This window comes from Sinocyclocheilus grahami, unplaced genomic scaffold (genome assembly GCF_001515645.1).
Source record: "Sinocyclocheilus grahami isolate Dianchi unplaced genomic scaffold, SAMN03320097.WGS_v1.1 scaffold160.1, whole genome shotgun sequence".
NCBI lineage: Eukaryota > Metazoa > Chordata > Actinopteri > Cypriniformes > Cyprinidae > Sinocyclocheilus > Sinocyclocheilus grahami.
In genome coordinates, this window is record NW_015505339.1 from 956,284 (window position 1) to 962,283 (window position 6,000).

At 36.2% G+C, this 6,000-nt stretch overlaps 1 long non-coding RNA gene across 1 annotated transcript in view; it reads right to left on the reverse strand.

Moving 5' to 3' along the window:
• The window catches only part of LOC107592847 (uncharacterized), a 124,815-nt gene that overhangs the window by 101,150 nt on the left and 17,665 nt on the right, over nt 1–6,000 (reverse strand). Inside the window, exon 2 of the long non-coding RNA XR_001610034.1 lies at nt 1,905–1,962. This is a non-coding gene — a long non-coding RNA (uncharacterized lncRNA). The remainder of the gene's footprint in view (nt 1–1,904; nt 1,963–6,000) is intronic.

Consider the following 6,000-nt stretch of genomic DNA (forward strand, 5'->3'; position numbering starts at 1 on the left):
TTCTTTTCATCTTGCCTCTGTATAATGCATATTAAAGTTCATAAGTTCAGCGCTGCTTTGCTTACAGCGGAAAGCAAGGAAACTCTTTACCTGTTGGCAGAGAGTGAATCTGCGTCTCATTCAGCTCGTCTGCTGCTTCATGCAGATATTTTGTATGTATAGTTTCACAAAACTGAAGTCAAACCATTCTGTTTTTGCTTCAGATTTCAAAATTATACAATCTAATTTAGATTAAAAACTGCTCATGTTGCATGTATGCTGCATCTTTGTTTGGATCAGGATTAAAATGCAGTGGTTGCCTTTAATTTTACACAGCACAGACAAAGCCTTATTTTGTTTATATGAATATATTTATTTTATTTGTGTTACTTATTTATTTGATTTGGGGCTTGTTTTAAAATGTCAATTTTGTTTTGTTATTTACATTTACATTATATTTAAATTTTGTCATTTAGCAAAACGACTTTTGTCCAAAGCAACTTACAAATGAGGACAACAGAAGCAATCAAAACTAACAAAAGAACAGTAATATGCAAGTGCTATATTAGTATATTATTATAGTGTTATATTTCAATTTCACAAAGAAATGTGCAGCGTTTTGTCCAAGCAATAACAAAAGGACACATTTCATTTATAATTTGTCTTAAATCTCATTTTGTTAAAAAAAAAAATAATAATCGTGAATCGAATCGAATCGTGAAATCAAAATCGTGAGTTGAGTGAATCGTTACATCCCTACTGTGCCAACAATAAACTAGTTTCTTTCTGCTCAAAACGCAACATCCACTATCATCACGTTATCTATTGACAGCATCTTAACTACACATTTTCCCACTTGTACTAATTGAAACAAACCATTTTTCCAAAATTAAGTTACTTACTATATCAATACAGACATTTAAAGAGTTAAAACAAATCAATAATTGCAAAAATAGGATAGATATATCCAAAACATACATTTGCACAAACACTTCCATAAAAGAGTTAAATGAGTTTCAGCTAAAACATGAAATAAATCAGCCCATGTCATTGTTTTAGTACATTAAACCATAAGACTTGTTTAGACTGTGCCGCCAAACGTTACTTTTTAAAGCAAAAAATCTAATGCGCAGAACAGTGGAGTGTCATACGCTGTGAGATTTCCTCTAAACTCGACTCAAAATATCAAACATGTTTGATACACTCCGACTAGATGGAATCATAATCTGAGAATTTAGACAGATTACCCCGACAATAATTTGTTTTCTTTTTTATTTCGACTGACTCTGACTAGTGGCCCTGACAACCCCAAGTATAACTTAACATCATAGTGGAGAATTTCACACAAGCACACACGTGATATTCTTTAAAAATGTGTTTCATTTATTTATTTAGTTTCAGGAAAACTGCAGAACTGGCAATAAACCTGCAGTGTTTTGGGAAAAGAAACAAAAGGGCCACAGGGGGCCTACAGACACATTTTACTCTACTTTTATTTAAGCGTGCCCATCACGCTCAAAAAAACAAGGATGGAAAAATGGAATGCAGCCAGTGTTTTTATACCAAAACACGAGACAACAGAACAACAGAAAGAAGCATCACATTATCATGTTACTTTACCTCTGGAGCCTATTGGGATTAGTGTCGCATGTGCTGCTCTCTGAAGAGTTAGCATGGCTAGAGTCTAAATAAGCAAAGCGTGCTACAACCACTGCCAACATCCAGAAACATCTGCTGGGCTCATTTATTGCACCTCACCTCTAACAAACCATTTTTCTCGATTGCGCCACCAGTTCTCCTACGTGTTTTATCTGTAATCAACTTGCTCACAAGTCCACCAAATAAAAAAAAACAGTGTGAGAGAGACGAAAAATCAATGACCCTGGCCGATTTCATTGTCAAAGCGATGCAATAAATACACTTACCTTCAGTCAGTGAACTTTCTCTTAGCGCCCAGCTCCGTAATCAATGAGAGAAGAGAGCCTGAAACACACAGAGAGAGAGAGAGAGACAGACATGAAACAACACTGTGTCATTACTAGTAAAGCTGGACAACGCTGTTCATTATTAAGGCGCCATTAGAACCTGAAATAATGCTTCAGATTAGCGGCTGCTAATTGAGACAGCAGGGAGATTCAGAGGTGTGGTTATGGCTTTACTTCAAATGTTTTCTGGATAAAGTGAGTTTGAAAAAGCAACTATTTCTGTGTTCTGAATGAGATAAATTAATCATGGCCACCAATATTGAAGGGTTGTTCCATACCGAAGAATTCAAAACTTGGCCACTTCAAAGGGCCCTTCGGAATTAAGGATTTTTCAGGTTAGGGTAAACAAGTTAGAAAATGCTAACCGTGTTTGCAAGCTAATTACTGCTTACTAAGAAATGTTTTGATAGTTTGATGCATTCCCCCTGGTTAAAATCACCAACAAGAGAAGAATTTAGTAAAACATGGCCACATTTGACCTAAAACAAAGGAATAAGTGACTAAAATGTGGCCACAGGTTGTGGAAATTCTTCATTTGTGGTCACACTTTATTTTTGACATGCCTTGTGAGTCTTTAGGCAAGTTCCATGATTACGCTAGTGGGTAGCAAGTGACTGTGTTTGTGAGTCAGTTAATTATTCACCCAACAGATTAATTCATTAATTCAACTCTGATTCATTCAGAAACCAAACACCACTAATGTGTGTTGCTCGAAGATGCAATTCAATTTTGTTTTCATAGGATATAAATTACAGTTTATATCTATAAATGACATATCTAAATATCAGAATAATAAAGACACAGGTACAGATTCTTTCGATTTGACCAACATGCTAATTTGCATATATATATATATATATATATATGTGATTGTCCCGTATTTTCCTTTTCTGAAGTTAGCAACCCTAGTCTGTATGATTGAATGAACTAATAAACAACCTCCCCAAATACAACCTATAGCATCATAGTGGAGAGTTTTGCACAAGCAAACACAACTCAAATTCATTCAAAATGGTTTTGTTATGGAAAAAACTGTAGAACTAACAGTAAACCGGAATAGGCCTACAGCTACCTACAACCTAAAAACAGATTTGAGTAAACATGTAGTCTTTAACAAATGCTGAAACATCCCACATCATTTGTTATGCTTGGTAGCTAGTTTCTCATAGCTTTGCATGTCTGATTATTATGGTAAATTAGAGCTGTTTTGTTTTCCATGCACAATAATTACACCCATTGTCCATTTAAGCATCATCATGAATTACATATCCCAGACCCTTAACATTGGTTATTTTTAAATGTTATAATTGTTTAATGTAGGCAGAACACCGCTTCTTAAACCATTAAAATTAAATCCATCTTCAGAGCTGGGTAAATCAAATACTTACGAGTTGACTACCGTAATGTTTTCTTAGCTCTCAGCAACATGAGAGCCATCCAAATGCAACATGACAGGGCTAAGAAATGCTGTCCTTGTGCAGAAAAAAAAGGAGAACTATAAAACGTGTTTTGTGCCTTCTAATGAGTCATTTATTATTACACAGGCAACTTGGTGAACACTATAAAGCAAAGTAAACCATTGGCAGCTGTAGACCTCAACAGCATACATTTCTGAAAGACAAAGGGATTTTTAACCATCTACTGCATGTTTTTGTGTTGTCTAGTAAAATGAATCTATCCTTTTAATCAAGTAGTATTTTTCCCTTTATTAGCATTACTTTTTGACATCCTGACCCACCAAAACAGTGTTATAAATCACAGAGAAAACTCTATGAATGTATAGATAATACACTCTAAAAAATGCTGGGTTATTTCAACCCAACTTTGGGTCAAATACGGACCAACCCAACTTTTGGGTTAAAAATTTAATGTAAAAATTTAACCCAACAGTTGGGTTAGTCCATATTTGACCCAAAGTTGGGTTGAAACAACCCATCATTTTTTAGAGTGTACCCATTCGTTATTCATTAATTATTTAATTATAATGTTTTAAAAACACACGCTTTGTTAAACAAGCACCATTTGCTTCTTCAACCTGATCATCTCAATACTGATCATCATAAGACGTTTCTGGAATTTCATAATCAATCAATAAAGCAATAAACAAATAAAAGCCAGTGCAGAATAACTGGGTTGAATATAACCCAAAAGATCACCGCAACCGTTTTTTTTTCTTCTGATGTATTGTTTAGTTCAACCCTGCATTGTACTCTAAAATGCTGTTTGCATCGTAGTTTGCTTTGCACACCATCCTATATGTATTTCCCAACTGCTCTGGAGGTTAAAAAGCCTTTTATTGCCAAAAGGCAATGTGAAAGATAGATAATAAAAGTATATAACTTTTAAGTAATAATGCAGTAGCATTCCTTGGCCTTAGAAACTCGAGCAATGTCACTGATCATGTGTACTGAATAAATCACCACTGTAAATTTGACTTAGCAGTCCATGAAATTCTAATATGCATCCACCTTATTCTTCCTGTAAATATGGGCGTGGCCATTTGTAAATTCTATGGGACTTGCTTCCAGTCTCATTTGCTTCCAGCTATTTTTTGTTTGTTTTGCTGCTTGATGTTGCAAATTGGTGTGTCTTACCATATTATTTTAGTGCATTATCTTAATTATGAACACACTGGTTTGTAGCGGCTAATGAACCAGAAGTCTCGCCCATAGGATTACTTCCGCGTTTAGGAATAAGGTGGTTACATAACTCTAATATGCATAACTCTATGCCTACATCCTACGTTATCTGCTGGAACATCACTCTCTCGTTAAATATGGATATTTTCCTTACACAAATGCATCACTTGCTTCAGAAGGCCTTTATTAACCACCTGGAGCCTTGTGGAGCACTTTTTATGACGGATTTATGCGCTTTATTGGACTTCAAAATCTTAACACCCATTCATTGCCATTATAAAGCTTGGAAGAGCCAGGACATTTTTTTACTATACACCGATTGTATTCATCTGAAAGAAGAAAGTCATCTATAACTAGGATGGCTTGAGGGTGAGTAAATAATGGGGTAATTTTCATTTTTGGGTGAACTATCTGTTTAAATGTCAATGAAAAAAGGGGTTTTCCCCAGTGTAATATAGTTGTAGTTACAACATCTACAGAGGCTAAAAATCCTCATCAGGTTAAAGGGGTCATATGATGTTGCTAAAAAGAACATTATGTTGTGTATTTGGTGTAATGAAATGTGTTTATGCGGTTTAAAGGTAAAAAAAAAAAAAACATTATTTTCCACATACTGTACATTATTGTTTCTCCTCTATGCCCAGCCTTTCTGAAACACGCAGATTTTTACAAAGCTCATTGGTCTGAAAAGTGAGGTGTGCTCTGATTGGCCAGCTATCCAGTGCGTTGTGATTGGCCAAATACCTCAAGCGTGTGACGGAAATGTTACGCCCCTACCATACTGTGATGATGCCCTGTGTTCCGGCGCGACAAGACAAAAACATTAAAACCCATTATAAACTAGGCATTTGTTGCATCCAGTGGGGACATAATTTTGGATTATAATGACTTATACTATCTTTTTACGCATTGCATCGCGCCACGTAAACATAACACATGTCTGCATTTGTGATCGGAGAAATTACAAAAAACAAGCGCTACTCTACACTGCTCAAAACTCGCATTTGAATCGTCAGTGGCAAATTCTTTATATATAAAAAACGTACTTACAGTCTGTGAGTCAGAACAGCCGGCATTATAGTCTACTCTGTGCTGCACATATTTGGGTTGAACTGTTCTGGAACAGTGTTGTAAATACAACTTAACCACTGATTTCTAGTCGTGTCCTCGTGTCCTCGGCCAAACAAAGTAGTTTCGCTTTCACAACGAAATGCACAGCATCACACACGGCGAGTTTGAGTGAGCGGAGGCCTGCGGGCTTGCGGCAACCACATGTGACGACCCCGGGCTGGACTCCGCTTCGCCCACAGTGAAAGCCGATCTGGCGATCCATAGCGTGAAGTTGATGTATTTCATCCTCTTTTGGAAGGCCAAACAAAGTAGTTTCGCTTTCACAA